We start from the raw sequence: 19,756 nt of genomic DNA, 5'->3' as shown, positions 1-19,756 counted from the left end.
CTAGAAGCTATGTCTTCAGAGACAACTCTCTTCACTTCTCCCGAGATTTACTAGTAAACCTGGTCACTCTTCTCTGTGCTGAGTTTTGGCCCATAATGATTTTGAAGTAAGTTCTGTAATGACCTGAGAAATAAGTGCCTTTTACTGGAGAATAAGAATAAAGACTTCTTCTCCAGTTTTTCTACCTCCAATGTCCTGATGACAACTTGGTGATAGATTTAATAAAGTAATTTTTTAAAAGAACCATGTTTTGATCAGTGTAATTTCCTACAATCAAATTTTATTTAAATCAAATATTAAAACATTTATACTCATTTTTTAAAATATGAAAAATCAAGATAAAGTGGAAATGCAGAATAAATCGCTATTTGTGAAGTGGATGAATGAAGTCACCTGTGTAGTCTCTCCAAGGCCTGTGTCCCAAGACCCTGGCAGCAGTAGAAGCCATATGTGTGTAGGGCTGCGCAGGCTCCACCACGGGGCCATGAAAATTCCCCAAGCACAGAGCCTTTCCAGAAAAGTCCGTTTGTTCCTTCGTTTCTTCAAGAAAAGTAAAAGGAGCACAGGTTTCTCTGTGGACACCAAATACTAATTTGGTCTGTCAAGGCACTCCATCCTGGTAGCAAACTTCAAAGGGTGGTTTCTAGTTCTTTCTTTTATCATTTGCTTTTCTGGGCCCCACATCACATAACATCTACTCTGTCCTATGGGAATAAAGCCTAAGGAAGAAGAACGATGTCCTGGAGTTCTTTCCACTTCAGATGCTCTTTTTTATTTCTTTTTAAATGCACATAGATGTTTATTATACACTGTTTATAATAGTGAACCATGAGGAAAAATTAAATTTCTGTCAGAAGGGATCTGGTTAAACAACTAGTGCTGCATCCCTAACAAGGATACTATGCAGATGCAATAAAGAATAATATTCAAGAAAGAATCCAAATAAGCTAGATGCATCAATGCAAATATGGAATGTTCTCCACGATAAATCAGGGGTGGGCAAAAGTAGGCTTACAGTTGCTCATATGGAAAATTAATACAATAATTAATAAATAATAGTATAAGAGTAAACTGTGTTTTAGGTACTCAAAACTGTAAACCTACATTTGCCCTACCCTGTATTCAGTGGAAAAGCAAAAACAGTATTAAAATATGAAAATATGTTTACTTGCATATATACCTAGAATACACCTGAAGGACACACTGGCTCTGCCACGTCAGATGTTCTTGATCGCAGCATCTAAAAACTCAGGTTTCGTTTTTAAAATTTGTTTATTTTTATTATTATAATGGTGAATGATTAGCCTAAAGTCTTAGAGATGTCTGACATTTGAAAACTTTTCGATTTAGACTGGCACGGTTTACTGTGTCTTTAAACACAGAACCTTTCTGTTCCTAAATATTTAATCAGTGTAAAAGAATTAGGCGCGGTCAGCGGAAGAACTCCTTGTGCCGCTGGTTGTCATTAATGCTGGCAACTGTCCCCAGCACTGGCCACAGCTGTGCAATGTACAAGGACTGACCCGAAACACTGGACCAACATATAAATGTCAAAACAATAAAGAAACTATTGCCTCCAACTTATCTCTCTGCCCAATAATAACTTCCCACTCGTTTGGATTATTCCTAACGTTCCAGGACAGAAAAACAAGAGGTGCATATACACTGAGTGGCCAGATTATTATGATCTCTGAATGCATATATCTCTATAAATATATTAGAGGTCTGGTGCATGAATTCGTGCATGGGTGGGGTCCGGCCAGCGTGGCCAGGGGGAGGGAACATGGGTGGTTGGCCAGCCTGCCTGCTGGTCGAACTCCTGGTCGAGGGGACAATTTGCATATTAGCCTTTTATTATATAGGATATACACTGAGTGGCCAGATTATTATGCATTCAGAGATCATAATAATCTGGCCACTTGGTGTATATGTGGACTCTCCCTGTAAAATTCTTGACCAAGGTTGCCAATTTCCCATACATTTATTTGCTAAGAATTTTCAGGCTTGACTCGTCAACTCATTTTTTAAATCTCTATCCAACTTTTTCAAAAAATTTAAAGTATCCTTCACTTTCTACACATGTATTCTGGAAAATAAAGGCTAGATTTCTCTTAATTAGAAGCTATTGGGGAAAATACATTACACTTGAGAAGAGCAGTGAGTCATGGCACTTAAGTATTTGCTCTATTATTAAGTCACAGAAATGGCCTAATGAGTCAACATTCTGATCCACTTGGAATCAGTACCACTTAACTTTTCTTCCCTGCCATCACACTGTCCTTGAGAGTTGTTGAGAAAAAAGATCAAGGTTCCTTTAAGGTAACTTCTGGATTTTCAAGCACATTTGTGTGATCTGTTATATTACTAAAACATCCTAACAACAAGACAAAATAAGGGGTCCATCAGAAATAGCATAATCTTTGTTTACTAATTACTTTTTATTTGTTCATTTAATAAATACTTATTAATCATCTATTATGTGCCAGGCTCTGTGCACATACATCAGTGAGCAACATAAAGATTAGATTGCCTCTGTCTTCAGGCACTTTCAGACTGGTGGAAGACACAATCGAGGCAGAAGACGTTTGCAATAAAGTATGAAATGACATAGACATGGAGATATAAGCATGCATAGCAGCAGAGGGGTATAATGTTCCTTTCTTCAAGGAGGAGCATGGGCATTTTCTGGAACAGAAATGTATCCAGAGATAAGGCTGGAGATGTAGGCATTACCAAGAGTAGTGGTAGCCACTGAGCAGTTTTGGATAAAATCAAATTGATATTTTAGAAATGTCAAACTGGCAGCAATGTGGAAAGTGACGTGGAGAAGATGGGCCAAGGGAACCTACTGCAGCGACCTGGGTGGGAAGGAATGGCTTCCCTGGGACAGAAAAAGGAAGCAGCGTAGCTGGGACCCCAAGAGACTGAAGATGTGCAGAGAGAGCAAGGGGAACCCAGTGCGAAGCAAGAGCTTGGGCAAGAGGGCAAAGGTGGTGCCACTCACTGAGCAAAGAAACTGTTGAGCAGGTGGGGAGGGCAACAGAATTAATTTGATTTTGTACACATTGTCTTTGATTTGCTGATGGGACATGAAAATTACACATGGTCAGGAGTAAGTTAAAAATGCAGATCTGAAGTGAAAAGTGAGAACAGGGTTGGAAACAGTTTTAAATACAAGTCAAGTAAACAACAACAACAAAGAAATTTAGTTCTTCTTTTATATTTTTTTCTAAAATTATTTTGGGGATAGTTAACTGTAATCTTCCACCTTTGTCCTTCAAATATGTGTGACAGCACCATAATTTCTAATTAGTTTATTTGTTTATTTTTTACATCATTGCTGGTGACCAAAGAGAAAAGATAGCAATAAATCCAGCCGGTGTGGCTCAGTGAGTGAGCGTTGACCCAGGAACCAAGAGGTCACTGGCTCAATTCGGTCAGGGTACATGCCCAGGTTGTGGGCTTAATTCCTAGTAGGGGGCATGCAAAAGGCAGCAGATTGATCAATGATGTTTCTCCCTCACCAATGTTTCTATCTCGCTATTCTTCTCTCTTCCTCTCTCTCTAAAAATCAATAAAAACATATTTTAAAAAAATTTTTAAAAAGATAGCAATAAGAGAAAAGAAATTGCTATAGGATGAGTTGAGTGAAGAATAGTTTTGTATTTCTTTAAATACAAAACATGAAATATTTTTAATTTCATAAAATTGTTACAATAAAAATGAGATACATGTACACTTGAAACCTATATAATTTTATTAACCAGTCACCTTAATAAATTTAATAAAAATAAAATTTTAAAAAATTAGATGCATGAAGAAGTACAATATTTTACTGGGTTTTTACTTTTCAGTTCTTTAAAGGTTACATTACTTCTCAGATTAATAACGTTCAGAATTAGTGTTCTGTGTCTGTTGATTTCTATGAAGGCAATTAAATACACAAATATGCAAGATAAAATCACTGCATTTAGTTATAATGGTGTTAGAATAAGCTGTCTAAAAACAATTAAGTTTCATTCTTTGTCTCTCAGGTGATTTCTTAATTTCTAACCAAGACAGAGACCTTGAACATTTTCATCTCTCACACACACACATACACAACACACACACACACTTACCCATATTTTACTATTTATCCAAAATTAAGAGAAAATTAGAGATGAAGTCAAGAAAATGAAAATCACAATAACAAAAAGTGACACTTTAATATCACTTGTTACAGTACTTAAACAAACGTTACTACTATAAACCATACAAATTTGTTCTATACTGTAACATGCTTTAATCATAGCATCTTTGCAGGCAAGGATTCAAATTGAAAAACAGTCCAAAATCACCACCAGCGGAACTTTTTTTAATGGAGCAACTGTTTTGTGCCAACAACCAATTCTCCAGAGTAGAGTCAAACAAGCCCATCCCTGAGGATAGCCTGCTAATTGCTTAAGTCTCCAATGAAGGTAAAACAGCTGTGGGTGTCTGGAACCTACACTGAGTGGCCAGATTATTATGATTTCTGAACGCATAATAATCTGGCCACTCAGTGTATATCCTATATAATAAAAGGCTAATATGCAAATTCTCCCCTCGACCAGAAGTTCAACCAGCAGGCAGGCTGGCCAACCACCCATGTCCCCTCCCCCTGGCCAGGCTGGCCGGACCCCACCCATGCATGAATTCATGCACCCGGCCTCTAATATACTGCATAACAATAACATTGCCTAATCAGTGAAGAAATGTGTTTGCACGAAAATAAAATGGGGTAAATGTGTTGTTCTGTGCTCTGGTAGCTTAAAGTGCCCAGTGTATACTGACTTTCAAAAAGCAGAGGAAAGCAGATTTTAAATTACTGGTAAACTTGATATAAAAAAGCAAAAACCACATAGTTTCAACATTTTTCTATCTCTTCAGCCAAAGTCTACCAACTGTCTGAGCACCTGCACCTTGAGAAAGGAAATAAAAATCATGATCATGACTTTAATCCTCTTTAAACTAACATGATTGTTTCTCAAGCTTAGTTCTTCCTACTAGGTTCTATAGTATGTATTAGGTATGCATACGCCTCATCTTATTTCACAAGAAATTCAGATGGATTCTGAAATAGGTAGCATGTTTCCTGAAATTGGAATATGAAAGGAAAACTGGTCTCATGTACATATCAGGAAATGTTCCATATTACTCAAGCAGTCAATCCAGAATCTTCAGAGTTGCCCAAATTCACTCCGATATTTTCCCTTTTGGAGTCTTTTCTCATCATGTTCCCTTTGCCAATTTTCTAGGGATAAATTCGTAATCAGCTGTCACAGTCAGATCCCCAGTGAGCCCACAGTTTTTCTCACTTTGGAATGTTGGATCTCTCCCGTTGCCCTCTTCTGGTGATGCCCGTGTTTTGGTGACTCCGGAGAAATCTCTCTCCCCTCATTGGAATGTGCGTGCTTTGTGCAGAGCAATTGCACGTTATCTCAGTGTAAGAGCCATCCTGAAGAGTGGCACCCATTAGTCTCCAAACAACTATCATTATTTGATACTAAATTAAAAAATTAGGCCAGAGTCCATATAAAGTTTCTGAAATATGAACTCTAGAAAGCATTAGTAATACAAATATATTTTATCTGACTTTTACCCCCATATACATAAAGCAACTCAATTCACTCTTGTTTCATCTCCCTGATCCTTAATATACTCTCAAACTTAGCTCAGTTAATAGCCTCTGGGAAAGCAATCTTTGGACTTGGTGGTCCCTAGAGCGCCTAGCACAGTGGCACACATATAGTTTGTATCGACAAGGACAAAACAGTTAAAGATAATGGGGTACTTTAGTTTCACTTAGAAAAAGTTCTGGTTACTTAGAGAATTCTAGATGGTTCAATTAAAAATTAAAAGATGTTACTAAAGACTTTTAATTTGGGGTACTGGGAAAATATCCCTTAGTTTTCAAGAGACATTAATTTTCAAGACACATTTTAATCACAACAGTAAACATGAATGTACCCAGGAAATAAAAGCCACAATTGCCAGAGGTTATTTTCTGAAGGTGGGAATATGTACAAATGTCTTTCTGGGGATTAGTGGATGGTGGTCAGGAATGTGCAGTCATCCTGTGGGACCTCTTAAATCTCCCTTCCTTAAAATTGAATTTATTGGGGTGACATTGGTTTGCAAAATCATACAGGTTTCAAGTGTACACCTCAATAAAACATCATCTGCACTCTGCATCATGCGCCTATTGCCCCAAACAAAGTATCTTTCTGTCCCCATTTCCCCCCACTTTATCCACCTCTACCTAGGCTCTACCCCCCTTTCCCTCTGGTTATCACCACATTGTTGTCTGTATTTATGTGTTATATATGTTTGTTTGTTTGTTTGTTTTGCTTAATCCCTTCACTTTCTTTTTTTTTTATATCTTTATTGTTGAAAATATTACATATGTTCCCCTTTTTCCCCCCATTGACCTCTTCTAGCCTGCCTCCACCCTCACTTTCTTTCATCCAGTCCCCAACTCCTCTCCTCTCTGACAGCTGTCAATCTGTTCCATGTATCCGTGCCTCTATTTTGTTTGTCAGTTTATTTTGTTCATTAGATTCCACATATAAGTGAGATCATATGGTACTTGTCTTTCTCTGACTGGCTTACTTCACTTAGCTTAATAATCTCCTGGTCCAGTGGTCGGCAAACTCATTAGTCAACAGAGCCAAATATCAACAGTACAACGATTGAAATTTCTTTTGAGAGCCAAATTTTTTAAACTTAAACTTCTTCTAACGCCACTTCTTCAAAATAGACTCACTCAGGCTGTGGTATTTTGTGGAAGAGCCACACTCAAGGGGCCAAAGAGCTGCATGTGGCTCGTGAGCCGTGGTTTGCCAACCACTGTCCTGGTCCATCTATGCTGTCCCAAAAGGTAACATTTCCTTCTTTTTTACAGTCAAGTAAGTACTCCATGTGTAATGTGCCACCACCTTATTTATCCACTCCTCTACTGATGGGCACTTGGGCTTTTCAGTTTACTGTGACCTTTTTAAGACTAAGCTTTGCTGTGATGATTACTTGCTGATTTTTCCTCTCTCCTGTAAGTACTGAGAAGAGGTAGAAAGAAAATGAGACTAAGAAAGTGGAAAGCCCTGAAGGTGTTGAGATCAGATTTCCTCGTCTACAATCTCCATATCCACTGTTTCTATGTGCCCTGCATTCTGTAACACATCATTGAAAAGCAGTGTTTTGTCCATCATTGGAAAGCAGTATGCTGTCCTCAATGTGACCAGAACTTGTATGGAGCAAAGACCCTCTTGCTATGCTAACTCAACCTCAAACACACTGACTGCCTGGGCCTTTTCTAATGAGGATCAAATCCCCTCCTAAAGAGGCTGAACAATGCCAAGTAGCAACTCCCTGGGAAACCACTGGTGTTCTCTTTAGGAAATGTTTCCCACCTGAGCTCTGGATTTGGCAGACACTTCATACTCACAGCTCTTCTTCTATAGGGGAAGCACATCCTCTTTTCATTCTACTGATAAACTGAGAACATGATACTTTAAAAAGAAGTAAAACAGTTCTTGGAACCCTCAGGCAATGATAAGACAGTGTATTGCATGTACTTTTAGTGAAACCTGACAGTAATCTAAGTGTTCAATTGTAGTACACCTCTACAATAATAAATGAGACAATCATTCAAAGTCTTGTACTCATAGAACATGTAATAATGTTGGAAAATGCTCATCACATAATACTAAATGAAAAAAGAGGGATGAAACTGTATCACTGGTAGAGTACCAATGCTATTAATATATTTGAATGTGCAGAAGAAGGGGGAAAGCCAGGAAGAAATATACCAAAATATTGGCAATAGTAATAGCTTAGTAAGAGTCAAGTTGATTTACTTTTCTTCCCTAAATTTTCAGCTTTGACAGTAACTGTATATTAACTTTTAAATAACAAAATGAAAATAATCATGTTTTTAAAGTAATACATGTAAATATAATCATAAAGAGGAAATTACAGAGAAAAAAATAGCAGGGTTGTGGTCAAGAGCTTGAGCTCTGGAATCAGACTCTATGGCTTCATGTCCTTAGCCTAACTTCTCCAAGCTTGTGTTTCCTTGTCAGTTGAATGGGAATCTATTTCATCAAATCTAAGAGTCCATGGATTGTAACATGTACGTACCATCATTTTATGTGCCAATAAGGTTTTTTAAATGCTGCCAAGCCCTAGCTGGTTTGGCTCAGTGGATAGAGTGTCGGCCTGCAGACTGAAAGGTCCCAGGTTCAATTCCAGTCAAGGGCACATGCCCAGGTTGTGGGCTCGGTCCCCAGTGGGGGGCATGCAGGAGGCAGCCAATCAATGATTCTCTCATCATTGATGTTTCCATCTCTCTCTCTCCCTCTCCTTTCCTCTCTGAAATCAATAAAAATATATTTAAAAAATAAATAAAATGCTGCCAATACTCTATGTTGAGCCACATTCCTATTTCAGACATGTGAAATAAAAAATGTCTCAGAGAATCAATGAAATATGGTATTTGTAACTACTTCATAAGCTTTTGTGAAGAATGAATAAAGTAGTATACATAAAGTTCTTGGAAAAGTCTATGACAATCAGTGCTTAATAACTGTGAGCCATTACGGCAGACTCATCTAAGAGGGCTAAGACAAACCCGGAGGGTGAAGGCAGAGATTTCGGTTTGAGAGGTCTGAGGATGGCAGGTAGATTGACATGGGAAAAGGGTGAAGGTATCTGAGCACTAGAGAAGAGTGTCTAGTCATGAAGACCAGAAGCCAGAGCATCCTACCCTTGCTTGACTAGATGTGATAACCACAAGTAGAAAATAGAGCCATGGTTTTAAAAATCAATATTGCATAGAGTCCCAAAACTTGAAATTGTCATATAACTGGGTAAGAAGTTAAATGCTGAGAGTTGGAGAGAGAAAAAGAGGAAGAGGAAGAAAGTTTGAGATTGAGTGGCTGAAGTATTGTAGTCATCGTATTATCTCATTCATCCACAGAGTAACCACAAAACACAGAGCTCCCTGCAGTTGCATGGGTGTAGGGAGATAAAACTCAAGGAAAAACACATTCACAGTCTCTTTCCTTGAGGACTTTCCTAACAAGTGAACAAAATAAAAATACATATGTAAGAATATGTGCAATTTACATGTGATCAGAGATCAAGTATTCATGATTATCTTGGCTTAAAAGCAATCATAGTGAAAAAGAGTTATTAAAAGCATTAAAAAGCAATATGTTTCATCATATTGGTCACTCCAAGGGTAAATCTGTTATGTTTTTATTTACTCATGTATAAATTAATTACCAAATATTCACCATGTGAGTGCTTAAGTTAGATGAGTGTAAAAGTGCTGGCACAAGGCACAACTAGGAAATGAGGTAAAGAATGTTGACCAAGAGGGAGAAATCTGGCAGAATGAGTCAACCAGAACCCTGACCATTGAACCTTTTCAGGTTTTGTATAGAACAAATCTTGTATGGAAACAAAACCTGGCCTGGAAATGGTCCAGAAAACTAAAATACTCTATCGTGCCAGGAATTGCAGTGAGGTCAAACAAAGGGAAAAAGGAAGTGTTGAAAGAAAGATATTTTTATGTGTGTTTAACAGGCAAATCCATTTTAGAGCACAGAACAGCAGCCATAGTGGGGTCCATAACAAACTTCAAGCTGATGGTGAATTTGGAGGCTCAAGAGAACGAAGCACATGATTTTGGAATACACAAGCATTCAGGAACAGCTAAGCCCTTCAGATATATCCTCTAACTTCCCTAAGAGCATGATGTTTGTTTTTGTTTTCAGGAGAAAGCTTCATCAGAGTACATCAGATGGGGGTCAAAGGGAATGACTAATACTAAACACTTTGCATAGGTGTTGATTTTAAAAGAGTGATTTTAAAACTAGCATTGGTGCTTGCCAATTTTGTGTTTCGTTTTAGTTTTTAGGGCAGACTCTTTCAGGTTTTCATAAAATGATAGACTTTTTTTAATCCAACCTAGAGTGAGTATGCTTCATTCATCTTCCAGTGTTGCATTATTCCATGTAATCTCCCTGGGGAAGGAAAGGTATATTGAGGTCATGGTCGAAGGAGGCCCCTATGAGTCATGCTGAGCTAATTTAACATATGTTTGCCCTCCTCCCTGGATTTAGGACAAAAAAAAAATTGTCCAACCTGTGTGGGATGACTCCCACTTTCAATTAGCAATAAAAGCCTTGTAGTGGGTCACTGCCTCCAATGAGTGATCAATAAGCATACCTTTGTATGGTCAGTTTTAACCATTAGACCAGAGGGCACAAACTCACGTTCCTACAGGGACCAGATAAATCATATAAATAAGCTCAGCAGGTCAGGGTGAAAAAACTCAATTGAGTAAGTACAGTGATGAATGTTGACTGACACTTGGCCTCAATGTAGGAGATAGAGGGAGTGATTAGAGGGGGAGGCCCAACTCTGGTCCCATTGATTGCTATCTGAGAAATGTGGGCCCAATGACCAGCTCCTCTCAATTTTCAACTGATGCTGACTTCATGGGCATGCCACTTGTGCAGTCACATCAGACATGCACTGCTTTTCCTGGACATCCTTCCCAGACACAAGGAGTCTGGGTTTTATGGCATCTTGGACAGTGTACTCTCTCAGCTTCGTCACTTTAATTTTTTGGATGGTGATTTTACTAAGAAAGAGTCTCTCATCTTTTGGTGACATTTTTCCCAGTGATTTTATTATGATTTACATAATAAATACCCAAATAATTAATATCTCTTGACTTAGCAAGGGGTCTGTACATTTCTAGGGCCCAATCTACTGCAGGAAGTACACTACCAGATCCTACTTGAAAACTGCAGGCTTTTATGTGAGTAATTCTTTTCTTTTCTTTTTTTTTTTTTAAATACGTTTTTATTGATTTCAGAGAGAGGAAGGAAGAGAAAGAGATAGAAACATTAATGATGAGAGATCATCATTGATCAGCTTCCTTCTGTATGCCCCCTACTGGGGATTGAGCCCAAAACCTGGGCATGTGCCTTGATCAGGAATCAAACTGTGACCTCCAGGTTCATATGTCAATGCTCAGCCATTGAGCCACACCAGCCGGACTGTGAGCAATTCTTTTCTTTTGTCCTCTCTGTATGCCACTGGTTTTGGTAAACATACTATGTGATGTAAAAAGGGGGGAAAATAGCATGCACAAATGTGTAATCATATTCTGCCATGACTGTTTTAATTTCCTTTATTATTGGCACATTAGAAATGTGTTCATTACTGGGTTACTAGATATTACATAATTGCTATTTTTATAAATTTTAGTTTTTTGTTAGATTCAGCCCTATTTTTTAAGAATGTGAAATAAACAACAATCTCTTTTCAAGAGTTCCCCAGTTTATACTTCTTTGTTTTATGCTCCCATTTCTGTATCTTTCTCCTAGCCCTGCTCTATGGCATCCTATTCCTAAGCAAACTCTGGTGGGCTATCAGTAAATGAATATGTGTTTTGACAGATCCTGGAGTGAGCAATGATTATATTTCTAATAGTGAAATTTTACTGTATACCTGAAGCCACTGGTGTAATCATTTCAGCACCATGTGCCTCAAAGTCTCATTTTCAAAGTAAATTATACTTGTTAATGAAGTAGTAGGATTTAGAGACAACTTAATTAAAAGATACTGTGTTAGATCAGACAGGAGTTTTCAGGAATGGATTTGACCTCAAAGTAAAATGTCAAAAACAAATAACCTGTGCCTTGAATAGAATAGAGCCCTAGTCCCTGCCAGATTAAGGGTGTGATTTAATTGAAGCAGTTTTTCTTTGGAATGCTCACCCTACCTGTGAGGGTATCTGGGCCTCCCCAGGTCACCCCGAGGGATCCAGTGGACCTTTTACACCCAGTGCTAGACTGGAGTTCCCTCTCACAGAGACAGAGGTGGGCAGAAAGGCTCTGTCGCAGACAAGTGAGATGTTTTGGGGACGCAGCAGGATGTAGATGGGGTGGCTGCTCTTTGTTCATTCATGGTGGCAGCCCGCCGAGCCGCCTGGCCAACAGTGCCCTGTGTTTGCCCCTTTGTTGTTCCGTGCCATTTGGTGCCAGCAATATGCTGGCAGCTGATACCGTCACAGGTGCCCCCAAAATACCCAGTAGCCCTGGGAAGACAGGAGGAAATAAAGTTTGTGGCCACACAGGGCCTTGTGCCACTATTTCACAGGAACTTGGCTTCTGTTATTTGTTTATTATTTTTAAGCCAAAGGGTGCCACCCTTCTCTTTGTGGTTCTTTGAAGACAGCAAAACTTCACTGCTTTTCTCTGTTTCTAAGAAGGGTCATGTGTGCAAGATAAATAACCCCAAGATAATGAGAGGGAGCTGGACTGACTTGAAAAGGCCACATTTGGAATAAAACAAGTGAATAGCGCTGTCCAAGCAAAGCAGGAAAGATAAGTTTTCATTTTAACAAGTAGCTGCTATCATTTAAAAACATGAAGTGATGTGTGTAGTTCTTGGTGTGTGCAGTGTGCTACTCTTCAAGGATGTATGATGTTGACATACAGACCATAAGAAAGGCTGCATTCAGGATCCGGCCACAATAAACACACCTAAGTCATAGAGCACATGACCAGCAAACTCTTCCTATTTACCTACATGTTTTGGCCTTGTTTTATTAGTGAAAACTACTGTAGTTCATAATAAGAATACCTTCAGGCATATCTGTGACAGGCAGTGACTTCTTCTGGAAGATTATGACTTGAGGTTGAAAGCAATTTCAACCATCCTTAGTTTAATCCTGTCTCCGCATTTATTTCTATGGAATAGAGTCATCTTTCAATAAACTCTGGTCTATCAAAGGATAGCATTTCTTTTTTCCTCTAAATTTCATTAAGTGATTGGTTCTGAGAGAAAAGATTCTTTACATCAAAAGAATGTAATCAAGTATTTAGGATGACTTACCCAATATCAATCATCCCCAAGGAAGAATGATGTCCTTCTATACTGCATATGGAAAAACCTTATTAATCTTACAAATTGTTTAAAATATGAAAGTCACCTGGGATATTTGATTTCATTCAAGCAGTCAAACATTTTTATGTACTCAAAACCTTTGGATCAGTTGTGGAAACTGGAGCCATTCTGGGGAGGGTTGAGGGGTGAGTGGGAGATGACAAGTGGAAATAGTGAGAGTAAACAACTCTTTCAAAAAGTTTGGTTTTGAAAGGATAGCTAGAAGGAGATGGAGGATGAGCACAGCAGTTCATTTGTTAATTTGTTTTTAAGACAGGAAAGTCTTATGCATATTTGATAGGTGTTAAGAATAAACCTAGAGAGGGACTGTTTGAAGATATGGAAGCAAGGATGGTCAGAAGGGAAAAATCAGGTGGTAAACACACAATACAATATACAGATGATGTATTATAAAATTGTACACCTGAAACCTATATAGTTTTATTAACCAACTAGGGGCCCAGTGCACGAATTCGCGCACCTTGACAGGAACTGTGGGCCGCAAGGCTGTGATAGGCACAGGGGCGGGTCTTGGCCCATCCTCCGCGCCCCCACCCGGCCCCTCCTGCAGTGGCCCATGGTACCCTGTCTGCCAGCAGCCCCACTCCTGCTGCCGCCACTCCCATGACACTGGCCCCACTGGCACCCACTTACGGCACAGAGTGATTGGGGCTGGTGCCAGCAGTGGGTACAAGCAGTGGTTGCTGCCTCGATCACCCCTCAGTAGCAGGGGGAGGTGGAGTAGCTCTCAGGGGCGATTGGAGCCAGCCGCCGCTGCTCCTACCCACTGATGGCACCGAGTGATCGGCACCGGCGCCGGGCACAGGCAGCAGGTGCAAGCAGTGGCTCCTGCGCCAGCTGTGGGTGTGAGCAGGGCTGGTGCAGGCAGCAAGTGCGAGCACCAGGCAGGACCGCGGCATACGGGAGCAAAGAATTTATGTAACCACCAGAGGCTCGCCCCCATGACAGCAACCGGTGTCCCACCTTAGTCTGGCAACCCCACTCACCTGCTACACCATCCCGCTGCAGCCAACACCCACCATGTTCCACACACGCACCCCTGGTGGTCAGCACACATCATAGTGACCGGTTGTTTGGTTGTTCTGCTGTTCGGTCTATTTGCATATTAGCCTTTTATTATATCGGATGTCACCCCAATAAATTCAATTTTTTAAAAAAGGAAAAAGTCCCTGTGAAGGTAGGAGATGGGACCCAGAGCATCTAAGAACAATGGGAGGGATGAGCCACATGCAGATGGAAGGCACCTCTTCCACTGTGACTGCAAGGCCAGGAGGAAAGGCTGATGCCTAGGCAGGTAACTCTGTGGACTTTGTGACCTGAATTGGAGGGAGCTTTTGTCTGAGTTGTTTACCTAAGTGTTTGTTTGTTTTTTCCTTCTCTGTGTAGGTGAGGAAGGTCATCTGTAGAGAGTGAAAGGAGATTGATCAGTTTAAGACATTTGTGAATAGTGTTGATGGCCTGACCTGGCCACTGTAAAAATCAGAGCAAGCTGCAAGAATTGTGGCCAATTTGAGAACTCAGTTGAAATTAGAAACCAATACTACACATTGTCATTAAAGTGCAAGATTGTGAGGTTTTCTCCCACAGAACTCAGCAGCACCAATGTGATAAAAATCAAGGGAAGCACCAGGGATGGAGGAAAATTGAGGCTAATATTGGGAAGAGTTGAAGTGACAGGACAAGGAAACTACACTGGACTTGACTTAGCTAAGGGAGGTGGCATTTGAGGTCATTTGCACAATCTCCTTAACAAAAACGGAAACCAAAGCTTAGGGAGATATGTTTAACCACCAATTTTTCTGAAGACTTTGTCATAAAACAAATCATTATAATATATTTCCCAGTTTCCAATATGACTTTGTAATAAATGAGGATGCCATTGCTGAGTTAAACGTTGGCTTCAAGTAGGTAAACAGAAACAATAATATGTAATAAAAGAAAATAAAACTATAAATCTTAATAAATTTTTGATATACAAAAATTATGCTAAGTCAAGAGAGACATATATGTGCTATCCATATTGACTGTACAAAAGGTTTCCATGAACCTTAATGTTTCTAGGGAGTAAAATGTACTTCTTATGAATCTGAAATTAATATTCTAGCTACTTTTCACTTAGGATATAACTTCCGTAAAAGCCAGGACTTTGTCTTGCCTACAACAGTATCTCCAAAACCTAGAACAGCACCTGGATGAGTAGGAAGTTAGTATTTGTTGAATGAATGAATATGTTAAACAAGCTGACTCTTCCCCTTAACCTCTTATAGGTACCTTACAGGCAAAATTGGACTTAATAATCAAATTGAGGAATGATAAAGCAGGCTTTATCATTCCTCAATTTGATTATTAAATTGGTTCTATATTTATGACCTAAATTTTTCCTCCATTGGTCCAGTATTAGTTCCAAACACCCATCCACTGGATAAAAATATGATCCATCACTATTTCCTACAGATTACATTTCCTTTGTGTGGCCTTTAAAGATGCATAATCAAGTCCCTTGCTGTGCTTTGGGTTTTGTCCGCTTCATTCTGTTGCCATTCAGTATTTGTCAATCGTTTCATAATTCTATGTCCTTTCTCAGGCTGGCTTCCTCTGTTCAAGATACTTTTGCTTCCTAGTCCATCTGATAAAAATCGAAACTATTCTTTACATTTCCCCTCCATTATTAATGCATATTTCAATGAGCTACTTCCCTTGAAATGTATGTAGTGATTACTCAGTTACATTTTTGCTGCTAATATTTCTCAAAAAAAACCCCACTATTTTAAAAAGATATAAAATATTAGTGATATATTAAGAGTAAAATGGCCATTTTAATCTAATATTTAAACCCAATATTACAATGGACATAAATATAAAGAGATAAGCCACCAAATAATTAATTTATACTTGGCTCAGGTTAGAGACACATAGACTCCTGAGAGGTGGGGAGAGGTACAAGATAGACAGAAAGAAAACAAATCTTCAACTTCTCAGTAATACATTTTCCTAAAGCCAGTCCTGTTTCCTAGACTAACTCAAGACCGACAGCTTGGATTTTTTAGGCTAAGAAAAATTCCTTGTGAAGAGGAATCTCTCAAGATAGGACTCAGAAAATTCCAATAAAATCCTTCAAATCTTGAGTCAAAATAAGATTACTTGAATTTATCATACTTGGCCAGACTTTTGCCCTTACTCTGATAAGGACCTGGATAATAGCAATAACAAACATGAAAAAGGGAGTTTATTTGCCTTTTCCGATAACATCTGCCAATTGACTATGGAGCAATATTTTATGGCTTTAAGGCTGATTGTAAAATAAAGGACTTCTGAATTACAGAGTTTGGGATCAGAGCTACCGCCTAAATCTGCCACTTGTGTGCATGTGGTTTTATGATCACATTTAATCCCCTTATCTTTGGCAGGTGTAGAGCCATCAGGAACATTGTATATAACTGGATAGGTTATAGCATGAATAAGGATGCCCAGCTGAACGGCAAGGTGGCAGGCGGAGGTGGGGGGGAGCTAATATCCAGCTGCATTCCGCTTGCCTCGCTGAGCTCCTTGACTTAGGGAAGGATTCCCATAGAGGAAAGGGTACTTAAAAAATTCCCTCAAAGGTATTCCAATGGCTAATGCACAAGATGCATCTACCTCCATGGGACATCTTCTAATAATGCAAATGAAAGTGCTCCAGGGGATGCAGCAGCAGTCTTGGTGGACAATTTTAGCAACCTAAACGCCTTACCTATGATGGAGGAATTCTCCATTACATAGCTCTTCAAGAGAAGCAGAGCCCAACATGAAAACCAAACAGACCAGATCACTTTCTGGCTTCCTTTGCAGCCACAGTGAAAGATCATGACCAATCAGATACACATTCCCTGGACTGGGACTTGGGAATTGGAGCTGCTCAAAGGGGCATGAAGAATCCCTTGGGGCAGCAGCAAATTCCAGTTCCCAAAGCAGCAGAGGCAAGGGCAGCAGGAGCTGTAGAAAGCATCCCCCACCCAGTGCCATAGGGAAGACTGCGCAAGCTGGGCTGCTTGTGACTTTGCAAGCTGGTTCTGTCAGGTTTGGTTGTTGTCTGGCCGCTGCATTGCATTCCCTTATGTCCAGCCTGTTTCCAGTCTGATACTCAAGTTTCTCAGCAGTAAATTATTTTTGTATTTAAATTTTGGTCTCAGTGGTTCACAAATGGGAACACTGAGTGCTTTGATGCTGATACCTCTATTATTTAGAGCTAAAAATTATCCTAGCAATGGTATCAGACAGAACTCTTCACCTTCCTACTACCACACATACAAGTGTACCTACTTCTTCTGGGCCAACACTCACCTAGCTTTGGATCCAATCCTCTCCCACCATCTCAGGAATCTTAGAATATCAACTATTTATTTCTTTCTTATATATTTAAACCCCTCCTCTCAACTAGATCCTTCCTATCAACACTTAAATATGACCACACAGCTCCCAGCTAAGTAAAATGACTTGCCTTGAGCCCACAAGTCTAACTATATTGTTCTAGCTCACCTTTCACCAACTGAAGTGCCTGAGTACTGTATGTTCCAAGACCAGGTTATAGGTGTGCCATTAGATAGTGCAGGTTGTAAATATTTATGGTAACAAATATTTGGTGAATTAGAATTTCTAGGAGTAAGACCCAAGGTGCCCATTTTAAACTTTTCTTGCTAGAACTCAATGAAATTTTTAAGTCTGAGGAGTTACGTTTTCCTTCACTTCTGGAAATTTCTGTACCAGTTTTGCCTTTCCCTCATTCTCTTTTCTTCCTTTCCGAAAGGCATGTTAGGCTTGCAATGGAGATTCCCCTCTCTATTTTGTGTCTCTTAAATGTTCTTCCACATTTTCCATCTTTTTCATTTCTGTAGGTTCTCATGATTTTCCCCATATTGTCTACCAATGTCTTAAGTCTCTTGTCTGCTAGGCCTATTCTACTCTTTAGCACGGATATTTTTCAATGATTATAGTTTTTATTTTTAAATGTTTACTTGATTCTTCTTCATACTTGTTTTTCCCCCTGTAATGCTGTATTCTTGCCACATGATTTTCAAAATTATTTTGAACATTAAAAACCCTTCAGGATTCCTCTATTATTAGTAGTTCCTGGGTCTGAGTTCTTCTATTTGTTATGTGTGCTGACACTCCCTCTCAATGCAGTGTCAGCTTTTGTGCTTTTGTCATTGTAGTCTGTGAGCTTATCTTCAAGGAGGATTATTTCCATGGGAGCTCCTAATACTCAGTTCTAAGTGTACCTCTCTTAGAACCCTCAGGTTTCATTATTTCTGAACAATTTTTTACATTTTTTTTGTTCATGGTTTCTGTACGGCAAGATACACATGAATCAGAACCACAAACCATACACCACATGGATTTGGGATTCAAAATTCTCCAGGATGTTTTCTTTGCCACTCATTTCCCACTTTCTTGTGATATTTTTGAGTGAGTGGGTAGTGTATTTTTTTAACCATTTTTCCCAATGGGGAAGCCTCTTCCTAGCTCAAGTTTATGTACAGGGGAAGAACAGCCCCATCCTAGCCTTGTACTACACAAAAGGCCTCCAAGGTTTGACTCCCATTCCTGACTGATCATTACAACTCTAAAGTTTATATCTGCTCACAATGTTCCTGCAGGCTGCTTCATTTCCATTCATGTCCAAAATTACATGCTTGCTTGGAGTTCCCATTGCACTTTAAATATCCAGATATTTTACTTTTCTGCTTTGCAGCTTTTTATTTTATTTTATTTATTTATTATTATTTTATTTGTCAAGGACACTTTTTCCATTGATTTTTAGAGTGGAAGGGAGGGAGAGAGACAGAGAGAGCAACGTCAATTAGTTGCCTCCCTGCAACTGAGGTACATGCCCTTGACCAGAATCAAACCCAAGATCCTTCAGTCTGCAAGCCAATGCTCTATCCACTGAGCCAAACTGGCTAGGGCTATAGCTTTTTATGTTTTTAAATCTGTAATGTATTTTTCTGTGTTATCATATGAATTGTCATTTTAATCAGCTGTGTGGACATTTTTAACCAATTTACTAAGTAATCCTTACAGATGCTAACATTTGTAAATCATACATAAAATTTTGAAAATCACTGCCTTTAGGAATTCAATACTTGTTTTTTTCACCACTGTTCATTACTCACCACCCCACAAAAACCCACAGCTGATCACCCAAATTCAATTTTACTTCCTAAATATTCTTGTCTTCCCACTACTCCTCAATTCACTTGAACTACTGAAATCCTGTCATAACTGAAATCCATACATCTAGACTTTCTCCCTTAAAATTCCACCTCATACTACCAGAGTGATCTATCTACAGCATGCATTTGTTCAAGCCTAAAATTCCTTCTATTCCCTGCAAGATAAAGCCCAAACTTCTAGAACTATATAAAAGTTTTTCCATGATCCTGCCTTTATCCCTCCTGCTTTTTATCTTAATATCTTGAACTTGGCCTCATGAGGTTTTCTACATAGACAATGTTTATGAACTTTCAGTCTTATGCATGCTGAAATGACCTTATCTCTGTACCCGTTTCTTCCTAAACTATTGAATTCCTATTCATGTTTCAAGATTCAGCTAGGGCCCTGGCCAGTTTGACTCAGTGGATAGAGCATTGGCCTGTAGACTGAAGGGTCCCAGGTTTGATTCCGGTCAAGGGCGTGCACCTCGGTTGCAGGCTCCTCCCTGGCCTGGGCCCTGATTAGGGCTCATGCAGGAGGCAACCAATCGATGTGCTTC

At 39.3% G+C, this 19,756-nt stretch overlaps 1 protein-coding gene across 1 annotated transcript in view; it reads left to right on the top strand.

Moving 5' to 3' along the window:
* The window catches only part of CCDC192 (coiled-coil domain containing 192), a 211,368-nt gene that overhangs the window by 97,595 nt on the left and 94,017 nt on the right, over nucleotides 1–19,756 (top strand). The gene's annotated exons all lie outside the window — the stretch shown is intronic.

Source organism: Plecotus auritus (assembly GCF_963455305.1).
Source record: "Plecotus auritus genome assembly, chromosome: 7".
Classification (NCBI taxonomy): Eukaryota; Metazoa; Chordata; class Mammalia; order Chiroptera; family Vespertilionidae; genus Plecotus; species Plecotus auritus.
The sequence above is the reverse complement of the archived record's forward strand: the minus strand, read 5'-3'. Positions and strand labels throughout refer to the sequence as shown.